The 19,633-nt window shown below is 45.2% G+C and overlaps 2 protein-coding genes across 18 annotated transcripts in view; one reads left to right on the top strand and one right to left on the bottom strand.

The window, feature by feature from the left end:
- ARMC1 (armadillo repeat containing 1) overlaps nucleotides 1-13,681 on the bottom strand; it is a 41,512-nt gene extending 27,831 nt beyond the window's left edge. The window contains exons 1-2 of one of the 6 annotated variants that reach the window (XM_032759667.2): nucleotides 6,638-6,842; nucleotides 5,537-5,636 (exon numbers count right to left, since the gene is read on the bottom strand). The gene's annotated coding sequence lies outside the window, so the exon portion shown is untranslated. The other 5 variants (XM_058444272.1, XM_032759668.2, XM_058444271.1 and 2 more) reach the window with 5 other exon arrangements.
- Nucleotides 13,682-16,791: 3,110 nt separating this feature from the next.
- The window catches only part of MTFR1 (mitochondrial fission regulator 1), a 182,761-nt gene continuing 179,919 nt past the window's right edge, over nucleotides 16,792-19,633 (top strand). For 4 of the 12 annotated variants that reach the window (XM_058444267.1, XM_058444266.1, XM_058444264.1 and 1 more), the window contains exon 1: nucleotides 17,552-17,731. The gene's annotated coding sequence lies outside the window, so the exon portion shown is untranslated. Of the gene's footprint in view, nucleotides 16,924-17,537; nucleotides 17,732-19,633 lie in introns of those variants that run through there. The other 8 variants (XM_058444269.1, XM_032759663.2, XM_058444270.1 and 5 more) reach the window with 5 other exon arrangements.

Genomic DNA, 19,633 nt, shown 5'->3' with positions numbered 1-19,633 from the left:
CTCCTGACCTCAAATGATCTGCCCACCTCAGCCTCCCAAAATGCTGGGATTACAGGCATGAGCCACCGTGTCCGGCCTCATACTTTCGTTCTAAAATCAGTATTTCGGCCAGGCATGGTGGCTCATGCCTGTAATCCCAGCACTTTGGGAGGCCAAGGCAGGCAGATCTCCTGAGGTCAGGAGTTCGAGATCAGCCTGGCCAACATGGTGAAACCCCATCTCTACTAAAAATACAAAATTAGCCGGGGTGGTGGCACCCACGTGTAATCCTAGCTACTCAGGAGGCTGAGGCAGGAGAAGTGATTGAACCCAGGAGGCGGAGATTGCAGTGAGCTGAGATTGCGCCATTGCACGAGCAAAACTCTGTCTCAAAACAAGCAAACAAAAAAAATCAGCATATCGGCTGGGCACAGTGGCTCACGCCTATAATCCCAGCACTTTGGGAGGCCGAGGCAGATAGATCACCTGAGGTCAGGAGTTCGAGACCAGCCTGGTCAACATGGTGAAACCCCGTCTCTAGAAAAAATACAAAAACTAGCTGGGCATGGTGGTGGGTGCCTGTAATCTCAGCTACTCAGGAGGCTGACGCAGGGAGAACTGATTGAACCTGGGAAGTGGAGGTTGCAGTGAGCCGAGATCGCACCATTGCACTACAGCCTGGATGACAGAGTGAGACTCCATCTCAAAAAAAAAAAAAAAAGAAAATGTGATATACATACAAAATGACACAATGGAGTAGTATTCACCTTAAAAAAGAAGGAAATTCTGTCACTTGTGACAACATGGACAGAACTGGAGAACATTATGCTAAATGAAGTAAACTAGGCACAGAAAGAGAAATGCTGCATGTTGTTGCTTAACTGTTGAATCTAAAACAATAGAACTCAGCAGCAGAGAATAGAATGGTGGTAAAAGGCTGGGGGATAGGCAAAATGAGGAGATGAGGATCAAAGGATACAAAGTTGTAGTAGGAATAAGTGAGGGTCTTTTTTTTTTTGACATCTATTGCACAACATGGTGACTATAGTTAATAATAGTGTATTCCGGATGGGCGCGGTGGCTCACACCTATGATCCCAGCACTTTGGGAGGCCGAGGCAGGTGGATCATGAGGTCAGGAGTTCGAAACCAGCCTGACCATCATGGTGAAACCCCGTCTCTACTAAAAGTACAAAAATTAGCTGGGCGTGGTGGCGGGCACCTGTAATCCCAGCTACTCGGGAGGCTGAGGCAGGAGAATCGCTTGAACTTGGGAGGTGGAGGTTACAGTGAGCCGAGATTGCACCACTGCACTCCAGCCTAGGAAACAGAGCAAGACTCCGTCTCAAAAAAAAAAAAAAAAAAAAAAATCAAAACAAAACAGTGTATTCTGGGTCTTAAAATGGCTATGAGTTGCCAGGTGTGGTGACTTATGCCTGTCATCCCAGCACTTTGGGAGGACAAGGCGGGTGGATCACCTGAAGTCAGGAGTTTGAGACCAGCCTGACCAATATGGTGAAACGTCACCTCTACTAAAAATACAAAAATTAGCCAAGAATGGTGGCGCAAACCTGGAATCCCAGCTACTTGGGAGGCTGAGGCCAGAGAATTGCTTGAACTTGGGAGGTGGAGGTTGCAGTGAGCCGAGATCATGCCACTGCACTCCAGCCCGGGCAATAGAGCTAGACTCTGTCTCAAAAGCAAAACAGAAAAAAAAATTGCTGTGAGTAAATTTCAAGCGGTCTCACCACAAAAAATAAGTATGAGGTGATAGATATGTTAACTAGCTTGATTTAATTGCTCCACTTTATATTCATGAATCGTAACATCATTTTGTACCCCATAAACATATACAACTATAAATTACCAATTTACAATAAAATGTTTTAAAATAAATCAGGGAAAAAAGAACCAAACACTCTGGGTGTTGGCCTTTTGCATACAACACTGGCCTTGAAACTGGAGAGTTCCATTCTCATTCAAGGAGCCATTAGATAACGATTTAGTAGGAACTATATTGAAAAAAAGTTACACAGCTTTCCTGTTCCTTTGGGATGAACAAAAAGCAAAACAATTAAAACTTGTAATCTTCGGCCGGGTGCAGTGACTCACACCTGTAATCCCAATACTTTGGGAGGCCAAGGCGGGCGGATCGCCTGAGGTCAGGAGTTTGTGACCAGCCTGGCCAGCATGGTGAAACTCCGTCTCTACTAAAAATACAAAAATTAGCTGGGCATGGTGGCAAGCGCCTGTAATATCAGCTACTTAGGAAGCTGAGGCAGGAGAATCGCTTGAACCCGGGAGGCAGAGGTTGCAGTGAGCCGAGATAGCGCCATTGCACTCCAGCCTGGGCAACAGTGCCAGACTCTGTCTAAAAAAAAAAAAAACACAAACAAAAAATCTTCCAATCTTCAAAGAGCACTGATAAGGAGTGGACTCTAATCAGCATCTGCACAAGATCCATTAAAGACCTTAGCTAATGCAGTTGGTGCTCTGTATCCACAGGTTTCAAATCCTGAGAATATTGTACAATATTTTCGACTCATGCTTGGTTGAATCAGACAATTGTCATGGGTTTACTGTATAACAGAGGCAGAAACTGTGGTCACTGCATTTCCCATGGCATTTAAAGGAGGGCAAGAAAAGCTGACAGAAGCTATGATTTGTCTCTCAAATTAGAAGGGTTTTATGTAAAACTTCAGGAGAGAACTCCTCACAGTTAAGACTCATTTTTCTTACTTTGATATTCTTGATGATATCACATTACTCTGACATCCATTTCTAACTACCACATTGCTTGAATTTTTTGGGGGGGACAGGGTCTCACTCTGTCACCCAGGCTGGAGTGGCGTGGCGCGATTTTGGCTTATCGCAACCTCCGCCTCTCAGGTTCAAGCAATTCTCCTGCCTCAGCCTCCCAAGTAGCTGGGACTACAGGTGCCTGCCACCATGCCCAGCTAATGTTTGATTTTTAGTAGAGACGGGGGTTTCACCATGTTGGCCAGGCTGGTCTTGAACTCCTGACCTCAGGCGAGCCCTCCTCGGCCTCCCAAAGTGCTGGGATTACAGGCGTGAGCCACCGCGCCTGGCCATTGCTTGAATTCTGTTAAATGATCAATATTTCTGTGGATTGCAGAGTTCACAAAGCAGATCTTATGAGATAACAATAGAACAGTTAGGAAATTGAAAACAGATAAACAAAAGTTACAACTCTAACCCCAATCATGTATTAGACACATATTATGTTTCTGTGTTAATTTTATCAGCTTCACACAAACACTCAAGCTGTTTGATAAAAATGTCTGCCTTTGCTGGGTGCAGTAACTCGGGAGTCTGAGGCAGGAGACTGCTTGAGGCCAGAGTTCAAGTCTACAGTGTGCTATGATCTTGCCTGTGCACAGCCACTTTACTACAGCATGGACAGCATAGCAAGACCCTGTCTCTTAAAAAAAAATAGTCTATCTTCATAGGTTGGAAAAAATGATTTTAAATGAATATTTCAGGATTCAGTCTATCCTACCCACTATATGCCCAATTTGGCAAAGTGCAAAATAATTTTTATTTTATTTTTGAGATAGGGTCTCGCTCTGTTGCCCAGGCTGGATGACAGTGGCAGAGCCACTAAAACTTTATGCTGGTGTATAAATGCATGTCTTTCAAACCTGGCTATGAACATATGAATAAAACGCTAAGCTCTAAAACTCTGTAAGATGGTCAGGTGCCATGGCTCAGGCCGGTAATCCAAGCACTTTGGGAGGCCCAGGGGGTTGGATCTCTTGAGCCAGAAGTTCAAGACCAGCCTGGGCAACATGGCAAAACCCCATCTCTACTAAAAATACAAAACTGAGGTGGGAGGATCACCTGAGCCTGGGAGCTGGACAGAGTGAGCTGCAGTCTCCACCTCCCAGGCTCAAGCTATCCTCCCACCTCAGCCTCCCGAGTAGCTGAGACTACAGGCATATGCCACCATAACCAGTTAATTTTTGTATTTTTTGTAGAGACAGGGTTTCATTGTGTTGCCTGGGCTGGTCTCAAACTCCTGGGCTCAAGCAATCTGTGCGCCTCAGGTTCCCAAAGTGCTGGTATTACAGGCATAAGCCACTGCACTGGCCAAAAGAATTGGTTTTTTGGTTTGTTTATCGAGACATACTCTTACTCTGTCACCCAGGCTGGAGTACAGTGGTGCGATCTTAGCTCACTGCAACCTCCGCCACCCAGGTTCAAGCTATTCTCATCCCTCACCCTCCCAAGTATCTGGGACTAGAGGCATGCACCACCACGTCCAGCTAATTTTTGTATTTTTTAGTAGAGACGGGGTTTTGCCACGTTGGTCAGGCTGGTCTCCAACTCCTGACAGGTGATCCGCCCACCTCAGCCTCCCAAAGTGCTGGGACTACAGGCGTGAGAAGAATTGTTAAATAATCTGAAATATATTGATCTGAGCAATTTTATAGTAACCAATAAACCATAATGTATTAAAAAAAAAAAAAACCTTCCTACCTTCTTCTACAATGAGTACTGCATTAAGTTCAAAAGAAAATAAGTTTTTCTCTAGTTGTGTTTTATCTAAAATGCTAACAGCAAGAAGTGGGGACCTGAACAGAATAAACTGGGATTATTGTTAAAATGCAAAGACCTAGGCTCTATCCCCATCCTAAACAGGAGTATTTGGAGAGAGAGCCCAGTACTTATTTTAATAAACATACCAGGTGATTTCTGCTGCCAAAACAAAGGAGCCACTAAAACTTTATGCTGGTGTACAAATGCATCTCTTTTAAACATGTCTATGAACATATGAATAAAATGCTAAGCTCTAAAGCTCTGTAAGATGGCTAGGTGCCATGGCTCAGGCCGGTAATCCAAGCACTTGGGGAGGCCCAGCGGGGTGGATCTCTTGAGCCTAGAAGTTCAAGACCAGCCTGGGCAACATGGCAAAACCCCATCTCTACTAAAAATACAAAAGCTGAGGTGGGAGGATCACCTGAGCCTGGAAGCTCGACAGAGTGACAGCTCATCTCAAAATAATAATAATAAAATTTGGGAGGCTGAGGCGGGAGGATCATGAGGTCAGGTGATTGAGACCATCCTGGCTCACACAGTAAAACCCCGTCTCTACTAAAAATACAAAAAATTAGCCGGGCGTGGTGGCGGGCGCCTGTAGTCCCAGCTACTCGGGAGGCTGGGTCAGGAGAATGGCGTGAAAGCAGGAGGCGGAACTTGCAGTGAGCCAAGATTGTGCCACTGCACTCCAGCCTGGGCAACAGAGCGAGATACTGTCTCAAAATAATAATAATAATAAAATAAAACTCTACAAGACGCCGGGCACAGTGGCTCACGCCTGTAATCCCAACACTTCGGGAGGCCAAGGCCTCTGCTACTCCAGAGGTTGAGGCAGGAGAATCGCTTGAACCCGGGAGGCAGAGGTTGCAGTGAGCCAAGATCGTGCCACTGAACTCCAGCCTGAGCGACAGAGCGATACTCCGTCTCAAAAACAAAATAAAAAATAAAGACCATAGCCTCACTAACAAATGATGAAAATATGAAAAAACTTTTTATACCTTTACTTTCTCTTGTTTAGTTCAACTTGGACAAACAAATCATTCTATGACAAAGAATATTTCTCATCCTTTAATGAGCGCTCTGGTCACTTAAAGGTTTCTGTTAAAAAGCAAATACTGATTCAGTAGGTAGGAGAGTCTGAGATTCCGCATTTCCAACAAGCTTCCAGGTGAGGCCTATGCTACTTGTCACACTCTGAGAAGCAAGCAGTTAGATGATACATGTGAGACACCTGTAATTAGGCAGACACTTGCAAGATTTTTCCTTCTCGTACAGTCAAGATTCACCATTCAATTCAAAGACTTAATTCTCACATGCTAAGAGCTGCAGAGGGAATACGTTTAACCTAAATCCTTATTCAGTTAAGTGGGCTTTGATAAAAATAACGTAAGCATTGAGATTGAATCTGACTTTCCCCTTACTCGAAGAGTTAACTGTAACTTTGAGAAGTTAAGTTCTCAGAGCCTCAGTTATCTCACATAACAATCCTCAGCGGTTATCCGACTGAAGTAAGAACGCGATAATGGTAAAAGCAAACACCAGCAATTACCAAACCAGAATATGACTTACTCATGTGGGGACATCTGTCCCGCCAGGTGTTGGAGGTACCTTCTGCACCGCCCTGACACTTCAGTGCACTAAGTATCACGAAAGGAGTTGCTAACTGCACGAATACCTGCCCCCGCCCTCCCAAAACACAGTCTTAAATATAAAAATGGGAACACTGGTCTCTCTTGAATTAAGCCTAACACAACTATGTCTTTCCGCTCTTAGGAGACACGCAGGTGCACAAACCTAACAGAAAGTTACCAAAGAATAACCTGGAGAGATGAAAAGATGAGATGACACTCATTAATAATGCTGGGGTTAGTAAAAGTCAGATGTGAGGGGGGACAAAGAAGAAATGAGCAAAGCTAACAGATTCACGGGACACGTGGGGGTAGAGCGTGCTAAAGCGCCTCACTGGGACGCACTACTGGATCTGACAAGAAGCAGGCGGGGCGCCCCTCCCAGGCAGATTCGCTGCCTCGGCGCAGGGGCCGCTTCCCGCGGCCTTCCCGGCTCCACTGCTTTGTCTGCCGCCCGTGGACCCCACATACCGCTCCCGAGCTTTAGGAGTCCAGAGCCTGCCGCACCATCAGGGCCACACCTACGGATGAGGTAGAGACCCAGGCGGCGCGGAGCGAGCCCTTCGGTTCGCAGCCCCGGCCGCGGCGATCGCAAACCACCGGACTAACTCAGGGAACCAAAGAGCAAAGGCGCTGGCGGGGAAAGGCCCTGCAGACTCTTCCCAGGTGACCTGACACCTCTGTCGCTTCTGCCCTCCTATTGGCTGATAATGAGTCCAACTTGAGGATAAAGTATCCAATCAGTGAAGGTCTTTTTAGGGTGAAGCGCTCATAGGTGGTTCAGGGAAATGCACTAAGAGTCAAGGGACGGATCCAATGAGGACCCAGGAACACTATATTGGCCCTAACTACTCGCCGTCCACCAAGCCGTAACCTAAGAAATTTGATTCCGGCTAGGAAACTGTCGCACTTTCACAACCTCAATTCCCAGCCTTGCGGGGCGGGCAGGACTTCACTGGTCTTGCATTCGGTAATTCAAATTGAGTATTTCTTCTTTAGCAACTCTTGCAGTTCTAATAAAGGCAATACCAAATATTTTATTCGCTTCTGTGAGTCTTAATTCATAAGTTTTTTTTATTTTGTGTTTTACTGTGGACTTTAGCACTACATGAGGCGTTCGTTGGATTTTCGTTTCTTCTTGGTGTCCGCTGTCTCCCTAGCAGCTTGAAAGACTCAAAGTACAGTTTTCGTTTAAGTAGCAATTTATTTTGGGGAAGAAGTTTTTTTTTTTCTTGTAAGGAATTTATTATCAGAATCTTCTCAAATTCATATTTTAAAATACCTTCTATGTAGTTTATCAAAGTAAGGATTTCTATACTTGTTTTATGGATGGCAGTCACTTGAAGTTTTTGTTTAGGCATAGATTTTATTTTATTGTTTTAATTTCTCTAAATATAAACCTACTCTTAACCCGCAGGCAGATCTTTGAGAATAATGTATCCATTGCAGTCAATAACCCCAATGAACAGATTCTGGATTCGCTCTATAACAGTTTGATTCGGCCACGTAGCTCATGTATTAAAGTCAGAAGGAATATGAGAGGCCTCTAATAGGAAAAGAGTGTGGATAACAATAAATATCCCAGATTGTATTCAATGCCAATATCTCCTATACTTCTTGAAATTAAAAACCAAGCAGCTACTTCTTGAATTTCTTTCCGTTCCCTTGTTCTCGGTTATCCTCTTGCTTCCAGTGAACTCAAAATAGGAGTAAAATAAGCTAAGAAGAAAACAAATAGGCCGGGTGCGGTGGCTCACGCGTGTAATCCCAGCACTTTGGGAGGCCGAGGAGGGCGGATCACTTAAGGTCAGGATTTCGACACCAGCTTGGCCAACATGGTGAAACTCTGTCTCTACTAAAAAACAAAAAACAAAAAAAACTAACCAGGCGTCGTTGCGGGCGCCTGTAATCCCAGCTACTCGGGAGGCTCGGGCAGGAGAATCGATTGAACCTGGGAGGCTGAGGTTGCAGGAGAATCGATTGAACCTGGGAGGCTGAGGTTGCAGTTAGCCGAGATCGCGCCACTGCCCTCCAGCCTGGGCAACAGAGCAAGACTGTCTCAAAAAAAAAAAAAAAAACAAGTCCAAAGGGCACAGCCAGGTTAAACATAACCCATTTGGTTGAGTTAATTTCTTCAGTATAGTTATTAAAAACAACTTAAAAAACCCAGGAAATTAAACTTGCTATTTTTGTTAACGTTAATATATTAGGAAGGCGGGTGCGGGGGCTCACGTCTGTAATCCCAGCACTTTGGGAGGCCGAGGTGGGTGGATCACCTGCGTTCAGGAGTTCGAGACTAGCCTGGCCAACATGGTGAAACCCCGTCTCCACTTTTTTTTTTTTTTTTTTGAGACAGAGTTTCCATCTTCTTACCCAGGCTGGAGTACAATGGCGCAATCTCGGCTCACCGCAACCTCCGCCTTCCGGATTACAGGCATACGCCACCACGCCCGGCTGATTTTTGTATTTTTAGTAGAGACGGAGTTTCTCCATGTTGGTCAGGCTGGCCTCAAACTCCCAACCTCAGGTGATCCGCCCGCCTCGGCCTCCCAAAGTGCTGGGATTAAAGGCGTGAGCCCCCGCGCCCGGTCAGCCGTCTCTACTAAAAATACAAAAAATTAGCCGGGCACGGTGGTGGGCGCCTGTAATCCCAGCTACTCCGGAGGCTGAGGCAGGGGAATTGCTTGAACCCATGAGGCGGAGGTTATAAGCTGAGGTCGTGCCACTGCACTCCAGTCTGGGAGACAGAGACTCCATCTGAAAATAAATAAATAAATAAATAAATATTAAATATAATCATGCTTCTGCCATTAAAGTATTGAGAAAAGTAACTCTTCCTGCACCCTGCCATTACAGAATAGATGACTGCTATTAAGAAGCAGGGGGTGTATTCACAAAAAAATAATTATCAGTTTCCTAAGCACCTATGGATTATAAGCCATAGGGAGGTATTCAAAGATTTTAATAATTTGTATTCCCATATTAAAATGTCTAAACTTGGCCGGGCGTGGTGGCTCACGCCTGTAATCCCAGCACTTTGGGAGACGGAGGGGGGCGGATCACAAGGTCAGGAGATCGAGACCATCCTGGCTAACACGGTGAAACCCCGTCTGTACTAAAAATACAAAAAAAAAAAAAAAAAAAAAATTAGCCGGTCATGGTAGCAGGCGCCTGTAGTCTCAGCTGCAGGCTGAGGCAGGAGAATGGGAGGCGGAGCTTGCAGTGAACCGAGATCGCACCACTGCACTCCAGCCTGGGCGACAGAGCGAGATTCGTCTCAAAAAAAAAAAAAAAAAAATGTCTAAACTTGACACCAGTGAAGTTATACTACCTCCCATTGTGAGTCATTGCTTGTTCTTAGCCTCAGGTGTCTTCCCACAGGACACTGGAATGTCGTTTCTCAGTAGCTGTGTTGCTTAAGACATGATTCAGATACTGGCAGTTTCATTCATTTAATTATTTAACAACCGGTTTTTGAACGCATACAATGTGCCATAGACAATCTTAACTATGGATTCAAAGGTAAGGAAAATCACAATCCCTGCCCTCAAGGAGCTCATGGTCTAAAGAGCTCAAGAAACAGTGGATTTCAAAACCTTTTGATCAGGCAACACTTTCAGCTTTATATATATATGTATTCGAGTACATAGCTCTGACATATTTATATGTATTTATTCCTAAATTCTATACCTGTACTATCAAATTAATATGTAGTTTTGAAAATGTCAAAGTAGACATTTTTAAAGAGAAATATTTATAAATTGAAGCTCTCACTATCCATCCAGATGAAAATAAAATTGGATCCATATATTACATCATTTACCAAAAAATAAATTCCAGGTGTGTTAAAAACTCAAACCTTGAAGACTACATATATGACCTAGAAGCAGAGGGAAACCTTGAACAAAACTGGAAACCCAAAAGTTAAACAAGAAAAAAAAATGGATACATTTGACTTGTTTTAAAAAGCAGCTGGCCAGGCCCGGTGGCTCACACCCGTAATCCCAGCACTTTGGGAGGCCGAGGTGGATGGATCACTTGAGGTCAAGAGTTCCAGACAAGCCTGGCCAACAATGGCCAAACCCCGTCTCTGCCAAAAATACAAAAATTAGCTGGGCGTGGTGGCGCACGCCTGCAGTCCCAGCTACTCAGGAGGCTGAGGCAGGAGAATCACTTGAACCCAGGAGGCAGAGGTTGCAGTGAGCAGAGATCACACCATCGCACTCCAGCCTGGGTGACAGAGCGAGACTCTGTCTCAAAAAAAAAAACAGAAAAACAGCTCTATAGGTCAGGGTCAATCCCAAGAGCTGGTTTATAGAAAAGAATGTCACAATCTCTGGAAAGTGGTGATCTTTTAACCTATTGGGATATAGATTTTTTTTTTTTCTGGTCACTATGCACTGATCTAAGAAGAATTAAACTGTTTCAAGGCTCAGAACAACCAAATATACCCCAAAGTCCATGACTGAATCAAAATAGCTCAACAATTTGTCATTGGGCACCATGGTAAAAACACTCATTCAAATTGAGATTTAGGTAATAAATGCGGATTAAAATGTTATCTTTTCCCAACAATATGTGCTTTTTTTTTTCTTCTTTGAGATGGAATCTCGCTCCGTCGCCCAGGCTGGAGTGCGCTGGAGTGCAGTGGCGTGATCCCGGCTTACTGCAACCTCTGCATTCTGGATTCAAGTGATTCTCCTGCCTCAGCCTCCCAAGTAGCTGGGATTACGGCATGCACCACCACACCTGGCTACTTTTTATATTTTTAATAGGGATGGGGTTTCACCATATTGGCCGAGCTGGTCTCAAACTACTGACCTCAGGTGATCTGCCTGCCTCGGCCTCCCAAAGTGCTGGGATTTTACAGGCGTGAGCCACCTCGCCCAGCCCAATATGTGCTTTTATTAGTAATTAAAGGAGCTTTGAAGCCAATGGGCACTGCATGCATCACTGACTCTTGCCTCAGGTGAGATGAAGTTGGCCCACTAACTGGTCTTGACCAGCTCTCCTGTAGCCCAACCTCTCCCAGACACATCTAGCCTCACCGTCTCTCAAAGCACCCTTCACAACGGCACTTCACCATCCTACCCAATGATCTTTTACCATCCATTCCTATATTCTAATGCAGAACCTCCTGAAGCTTATTTCAGTGTGTTACATTTTCTCCAGGGGGCAATTAGAGCTGGGGAAAAAAAAAAAACAGAACTAGAGGAAAAGGGTCTCAACTTCCAGGAAAGATCCTTTGTAAGCTTTGCAGATTAATCAACCTGTCTCAACAAATGGGGCTGTCATTAAGCCTTATATGAGAAACAGGCTGACATAGACATTGGTCTGTTCCTACTTTACTAACCATTGGATCACAACCACCCAAGCTGACTATATATCCTACATGGTTATTATTTATTGGGCCCTTGAGCTAAACCAGGCACTCCCTTGAGCATTTGACAAATGTTACGTAATAGGTCCTCAAGGCTACTCTTTGAGCTGTCTACTACTGCCACTGTGAAAGCCAAGAAATTGAGACCCTGGAAGGCTGACTGTCTTGCTCAAGACCACACTGCTGGTCATTGGCAGAGGCATATTTCCAACAAGGGTCTGTCTGCCTCTGAAGCCCATATTCTTTCTACTACAGTATACAGCTTCATTGTCTACCAATATTAATGGGAATCTGATATTTTGTTAAATCTCTATGATGAAGGAAGCTCACAATCAGCCTTGGTCACCTTTCTTTTGCCTAATACATCTAACAATGAATAAATCTATTTGCCTAAATAATGGCATTTATAATCCTTTAATTTCCTACTCAGAATTCAGAGGCCCAAAAAAGATAAGGGACTTTTTCAAGGCCATACAGTGAGTAAGAGAGCTCTGTTTCTTTCTCTTCTATTCAATAAAAACTGCAAATGGCAGACGAAGTTTCAGTTATTCCAGATTCTGCCAAGAAAACTGAGCCCTTAATCTGGGTCAAGAACTCTAGGATCAAATACACTAAAAAGAAAAGTATTCTATTTTCTTCTCACATCCCCAAATGGATTGCCCTATAATCTTCCACATTTGTTTCCAAAGCTAGCTATGCAGAACAATCATAGTTTTGCTGAATAGACCTGCAGATGTAGAGGCCTGGGCATACATACTTTTAAACAGCTCCATTGTGAAATTTGAGAGCCACTGATCTTGTGGAGGAAACATAAATTGTATTAATTATCTAATGTGTCCTTTGTATTTAATTTTATTTATTTAATTTAACTTAATTTAATTTTTGAGACAGAGTCTCATTCTGTCACCCAGGATGGAGTGCAATGTTGAGATCAGGGCTCACGGCAGCCTCAACCTCCCCAGGCTCAGGTGATCCTCCCACCTCAGCCTCCTGAGTAGCTGTGACTACAGATGCACACCACCACACCTGGCTACCTTATGTATATTTTTTCTTTTTTCTTTTTCTTTTTTTTTTTTTGAGACAGTGTCTTGCACTGTCGCCCAGGCTGGAGTGCAATGGCGCAATCTCGGCTCACTGCAACCTCCGCCTCCTGGGTTTAAGTGATTCTCCTGCCTCAGCCTCCCGAGTAGCTGGGATTACAGGTGCCTGCCACCACGCCTGGCTAATTTTTTGTATTTTTAGTAGAGACAGGGTTTCACTATGTTGACCAGGCTGGTCTCGAATTCTTGACCTCAAGTGATCTACCTGCCTCGGCCTCCCCAAGTGCTGGGATTACAGGTGTGAGCCACCACACCCAGCCCTTACGTACGCTCTGTCGCCCAGGCTGGAGTGCAGTGGCGCAATCTCAGCTCACTGCAAGCTCCACCTCCCGGGTTCACGCCATTCTCCTGCCTCAGCCTCTCCGAGTAGCTGGGACTACAGGCGTCCGCCACCACGCCCGGCTAATTTTTTGTATTTTTAGTAGCGACAGGGTTTCACCGTGGTCTCGATCTCCTGACCTTGTGATCCGCCCGCCTCGGCCTCCCAAAGTGCTGGGATTACAAGCGTGAGCCACCGCGCCCGGCACGTATATTTTTTTCTAGAGATGAGGTTTCACCATGTTGCCCAGGATGGTCTTGTACTCCCGGGCTCAAGCGATTCTCCCGCCTTGGCCTCCCAAAGTTCTGGGATTACAGGTGCGAGCCACCGTGCCTGTCCTGTATATCGCTTCCTAATACATTTCTACAAAAGTTGTCAACTTAACACAATAATAATTTACTAGCTTATAGTTTCTGTGCATCAGGCATCCATGTGCAGCTTAGCTGGGTGCCTCTGGCTCAGATCTCTCAAAAGGCTGCTATCAAGAGGTCAACTGGGGCTTCAGTCATCTCAAGGGTCGAGTGAGAGAGGCTATTTTTCCAAGCTCACCTCACGTGGCCGTTAGTAGGACTCAGTTTCTCATAGCTGATGGAAGGAGAGCCTCAGTTCCTTGCTGAGTGTTGGTCAGAGGCTTCCCTCAGTTTCTCGCCACATGGGCTTCTCCTTAGGGCAGCTCACATATGACATTGTCTTTCCACAGAGCATGTGAAGGAGACCTAGAAGGAGCAAACAGGATGAAAGCCAAAATCTTTTTGTAACCTAACCTAGAAATGACATCCTTTCATTCTCGCTGTATTCTATTCATTAGAAGCAAGTCGATGCTCTAGGAGAGGGGATTATACAAGGGGCATGAATACCAGGAGGCAAGGATCATTGGGGGTCACCTTAGAGGCTGACTATCATAGAGATAAAACAAAGAATTAAAAAACAAGGTGGTAATATATTTCCTAGCTCTATCTTGTAAGAGAAGCTAAATTCAACAATACCCTGGGCCTGGCATGGTGGCTCATGCCTGTAATCCCAGCATTTTGGGAGGCCAAGGCAGAAGGATCAGTTAAGCCCAGGAGTTTGAGGCCAGCCTAAGCAACACAGCAAGACGCTATCTCCATAAAAAATAAAATAAAATAATAAATTAAGTGGTATCCCAGTAGCAATGAGATCATCCAGTACCTAAATCTTGGTTTCTAAATACCATTCCAGGACTCCTTGGAGAAATGGCTGATTTTAGGGCTGGGTAAGGAAAAATACAAGATAAGCACAGAGCATCTTATAGTTCCAGAAAAAAGGAGATAATCAAAAAAGGAACACATGAACCTAGTTAAAATAACTCCCAATGGCCAAAGCTGAAACAATTTGAGTAACAGTAAAAATCATAGTATACTTATGAAACAAAGTATAAAATAAATATACAAGAGTCTATATGTCTATATAAATAAATGATTGAATATAAATCAATAAATGAGGAAAGACAAATCTTCCTTACAGAATTCCAAATAAGGTTTATAGATTGTCCAACTCCAGAAGTTGAAGCTTAATCCCCTATTCCACTTGAGTGTGAGCAGTATTTAGTGACTTGTTTTCGAAGAAAGGAATATGGAAAGTGGGAAAATACAACTAGCAAATACTGCCATGTGTGAGCCTCACCAGTAATAAGGTGGGGTGACATCATGTATCCTCTGACATAATGTGATGAGAAGTTCATCTCATCATATGATGTTTTCCCCAAACCCTATAACCACAGTCTAATCATGAGAAAAACATCAGACAAACACAAATCGAGGGACATTCTACAAAATACCTGACCAGACTTCAAAACTGTCATGGTCATATCAAGGTCATGGAAAACAAGAAAAGACTGAAAAACGGTCACAGATCAGAGGAGACTAAGGAGGCTTGATGACTAAATGCAATGTGGCATCTTAGATTAGATCCTGAAACAGAAAAATAACCTTACTAAAACCCAAATGAGGTCTGGAGTTTAGTAAATAGTAATGTACCAATATTGGCTCTTTAGTTTTTTTGTTTTTTCTTTTTATTTATTTATTTAAAAAATAGAGATGGGGGTCTCGCTTTGTTGCTCAGGCTGGTCTTAAACTCTTGAGCTCAAATGATCCTCCCAGTTTGGCCTCCCAAAGTGTTAGGATTACAGGCATGAGCCACCACGCCTGGCTGGCTCTTTAGTTTTGTGAGTATATCATGGTAACGTAAGATGTTAACATTAGGGAAACTGGGTGAGGAGTAGACAGGAACTTTATGTACTCTAACTTTTCTGTAAATCTAAAATAATCCTAAAATAGTTAATTAAAAACTAAAAGCAAAGCATCTTGCTTACAATTTTAGAAGCGTGATGATCGGAAGATTTCCCCTAGATTAGCTTCTGGCTTAGTGCATTTCAAACTCTCTCTCTCTTTTTTTTTTTTTTTTTTTGAGGCAGAGTCTCGCTGTGTCACCCAGGCTGGAGTGTAGAGTGCAGTGGCATGATCTCGGCTCACTGAAGCCTCCGCCTCCTGGGTTCAAGCGATTCTCCTGCTTCAGCCTCCCGAGTAGCTGGGAACAGGCACCTGCCACGACGCCTGGGTAATTTTTTTTTTTTTTTTTTTTTTTGTATTTTTAGCAGAGACAGGGTTTCACCATATTGGTCAGGCTGGTCTCGAACTTCTGACCTCAAATAATCCGCTCGTTTCGGCCTCTCAAAGTGCTGGAATTATAGGCGTGAGCCACCGCGTCCAGCTCTTTTTTTTTTTTTTGAGACAGAGTCTCGCTTGGTCGCCCAGGCTGGAGTGCAGTGGCGAGATCACCGCTGACTGCAGCCTCTGCCTCCCAGGTTCATGCAATCCTCCTGCCTCAGCCTCCTGAGTAGCTGGGGTTACAAGCACGTGCCACCACACTCAGCTTTTTTGTATTTTTGGTGGAGACGGGGCTTCACCATGTTAGCTAGGTTGGTCTCAAACTTCTGACCTTAAGCGATTCTCCTGCCTCAGCCTCCCAAATTGCTGGGATTACAGGCATGCACCACTGCGCCTGGCCTCAAACTTTCTTTCTCCTCCACTAGCCACATACTTCTAGGGCCGGCCAGGTGTCAAGGGACACATCCCTGTATCATAGCACTGAGTGAGATGGCAGAGCATGTCTTGCTCGAAGCCAATCTAGCACCAGGAGAGACAGCAGTAATTTATCACGAAGTAGCCCAAGTTCAATTCAACTCTCTTTCCCCCACCCAGATCCCCAAAATGTCCAAGGCCACTCCAGCGTATCTAGCATGAAAGGAAGTACGAAGGAAGGGAAGTTGGAAAGGGGAAAAAAAAAAAAAAAAAAAAAAAAGACAGGTCTTAACCCATGCCTCTTTGAGGGGTGATTTAAGACATTTTCCTTTTAATAAATAGTAGGAAACAACATATGATCACGTAAACTCAATGCTAAAGTTCCTCTATGGACTTTGGAAAGGGCTGGCGAAAGTCAGCGTGCCTGAAACACAAGCTTCATTAGCTTAGCAGTAAATACCCTCCAGAAAGATCTCAGAGGAAGAAATTAGTGCCCTTTGACAGAACCGCCACCGTCCGTTGCTCCCACCCTTTCAGCTCCAAAGCTCCTGCTCTTTCATTCAGCCTCAGACTAGCACTCAATTCTCAGGAAGTATTCCCTGAGACATTATGGAGGCTCCCAGGCTCCTACCTCGATTCCATTATCATATTTGATCACATATGTTAAGTTTGTGTTTTTATTTAGTTTGTGTTATCTCCTCGTTATCCTGTAGGCTCACTTAGGGCGTGGCTCAAGGCTTTTAACAGCCTTTCTGCTGTCATAGTGGTGCGCCAACAAGCCCTTGTTGAGTAAATGAGTTAACGCTTTGGGTGAAGGAGGAAAGCCCTCACTAGGAAGAGACTTGTGCCACCCGGGGCAAGAACATCAGAGATCCAGTGACAGCCCAGCGACCTCCGGGATCAATTGCAATGGGAGGGTAAGAGAGACAGCCAATCAGCAACAGCCTCTTCAAAAGCCATACAAAAATACGGACAGGTTTCCTACCCTACATAGGAATCTTTCATCACGCCTACGCACATTACTATACTGCATAAGTTAGCTATAAATGTAATAACCATATTTTCACGACAAGTATTTGAAATCCAGAGTGTCCTAGAGTATTCAAATCTTTAGAAAGCACGTGTCCCAAATGAATCGGACTGAACAGACGCTGGAACTGAACACGGTAAAGTAAAATACTTATCCATGAGGCACTTTGTAATCCCCGCACTCCTGCTCTGCCTAAAGAGAAACATCTCGGATGTGAGGTCCGCATAGGCATTAGATCTGCTGGGTGGACACAGGTCCCTACAGCGTGGAGTGAAATGGGCTCCACATGTTAGGTTAACAAAAGCTTACGACTCGCAGCCTCTTTCAAGGTAATACACATCTGCGGCTACATTCAGAATGTGGGTGTCCCTAAACTCCTAAAGCATGAAGCTGACAAAAGCACTTCCCAGGGCAGGACAGTGAAGGCACAAAGCAAGGTCCGCAGAAAAGCACACGCCCCTCTCAGAGCCCCGCGCGTGCGCACACCGACTGTGACGCCCCGCAGCCGGCTGGATGAGCGGTTGCCGCGCCCTCCGCCGAGCTTCTTCCGCCCGCCTCCGAGCCTGAGGAAACAGCTGATTGATCAGCCTGGCTCAGGCTTGGGGCGGGGATCGGCTGATTGGCAGCAACGCCACGGGACAGCCAAGCTGGAAGCCTGAGGAGCCGGAGAGGGTGCTGGCTGCCGCGCGGCCGAGGTGAGTAGGGTGGGAACTCGGAAAAGCGGTTGGCTAGGGGGTGATAAAGTCGGCTCCAGGCCTGACGGCGATGGGGTGCCCTGGAAACAGTCAGGACAGGAGCTGAAGGAGCTCGGTTCGGGAACGCAGGGAGGCCGGCGGGATCCTGGGCCGGTTGAGTGTTTGCCCCGCGGCCGGGAGGCAGAGACTGCCTCGGCTGAGGGCGCGTGGGTCCAGGGCTCCGGAGGAGCAGAGGGAAGTCGGCTGACTTGCCCTGAAGGCTGAGACTCGCCCACCCGCCAATCTACCCCTACACCTCCTGCCCCCTCCCCCGACCTTCGGGTCCATCTTTCGGACCCCCGGTTCCCGCGCCGGCCGCCAGGCGGCGGTCCTGGGGAGACCGCCCTTCGCGGCGGCTCCCTTGGGTGCTGCGCCCTTCCGGGCTCGGAAGCCGGACTGCGCGGGTGCACCTGCAGCCGGCGTCCGGGAGGAGCAGTGCGCTGGCTGGTCCGCCGGGAAGTTTAACCAGCTTCGCGTGGTTGCTGTTTCGCTTTTCGCCTCCTAGAACTTCCCAGTGTATCTTCTGACCATGACCAGGGTTTGCAGGAAGCCCCGAAGCCGGCCTTTGGGCATTAACAACAGCTGCATTTTATTATGGAAATCTTCAAACTGTGGAGAAATTGAACGAAGGATATAAGGAATTCACTGTACTCATTACCGGGTTTCAGTAATTATCAATACGTGGGCAGTCTTGCTCCCCTAATCCGGGTTATTTTGCGTTTTTGAGACAGGGTCTCTGCCACCCAGGCTGGAGTTCAGTGGCGGGATCTCGACCCACTGCAGTCTCCACCTCCTGGGCCCCAGCGATCCTTACGCCCCAGCCTCCCCACTAGCTGGGACTACAGGCAGGCGTAATCACGCCTGGCTAACTTTTTTTTTTTTTTCCTCCTTTGTAGAGATGGGGTCTCCTTATGTTGCTCAGGCTATCTTTGAACTCCTGGGCTTAAGCGATCCTCCCTCCTTGGCCTCCCAAAGTGTTGGGATTACAGGCGGGAGTCACCGCACCCGGCTATCCTGGGTTATTTTGGAGCAAATCCCAGACATTATATCATTTCAATTATTTTACATATTTCTATGCCTCTGTCATGATGAATAATCATACGTATAGTAATTTGCTTTCTAGAGGGGTCAAGTAAAATAAGGGACATATTAAAGTGTAGACAATGCTCATTTAGTTTGTTCTACCAGAATTTAGGTAACTGCTACAGTGCAGTTTCATTATCTTGTGCTCAGGTTTTCAAAATCAGAGTTACCAGATAATCTAGACAGTAGTGCTCTTGCTTTTGAATAGTAATAATTGTATTGATAATTTCTATTTGTCGAGTTCTTAGTATGTATGAAGGACTGTGAAGTTGTTTCCACCTACTCATTTAATTTTTACAATAACCCTATGAAGTAGGTATTATTATCCCCATGTTAGCGGTAGGGGAAAGAAATTTGGAGAGGTCACAATTTACCTAAAGTCACACTGCTGAAAGGATGGAGGTGGGGGGTAGAATTCAGAATGCTAATCTTGGCCTTTGTCATTGCAAAGTTCTTGCTCTTTTAACTGTAACTGAATGTCCTAAGAGTTGTGGAATAAATGGAACTGCTGTGGAAAATTGTGTTAAGCCACAAATCAGTAATGGAAAAAAAAAGCCTGAAAATTTACACAAATACAAACAATATTGATCAGACTGGACAATATAGTGTGGCACTGTATTTAAAAAATAAAAGTAAAATAAACATTTTATTCTTTAACATGTGACCAGTTAAAGGGAAAAGGAAAATATACATCAATGAATAATCTCTACCACTCCTTTAGCACAGAGCATATATTGGATATTAATACTAAATATTTCATCTATATCCTTCATCCTCCCA

Source organism: Hylobates moloch, unplaced genomic scaffold (genome assembly GCF_009828535.3).
Source record: "Hylobates moloch isolate HMO894 unplaced genomic scaffold, HMol_V3 SCAFFOLD_9, whole genome shotgun sequence".
In the NCBI taxonomy this organism is placed as follows: domain Eukaryota; kingdom Metazoa; phylum Chordata; class Mammalia; order Primates; family Hylobatidae; genus Hylobates; species Hylobates moloch.
Note: the sequence above shows the minus strand (reverse complement) of the source record. Positions and strands in the feature narration are given on the sequence as shown.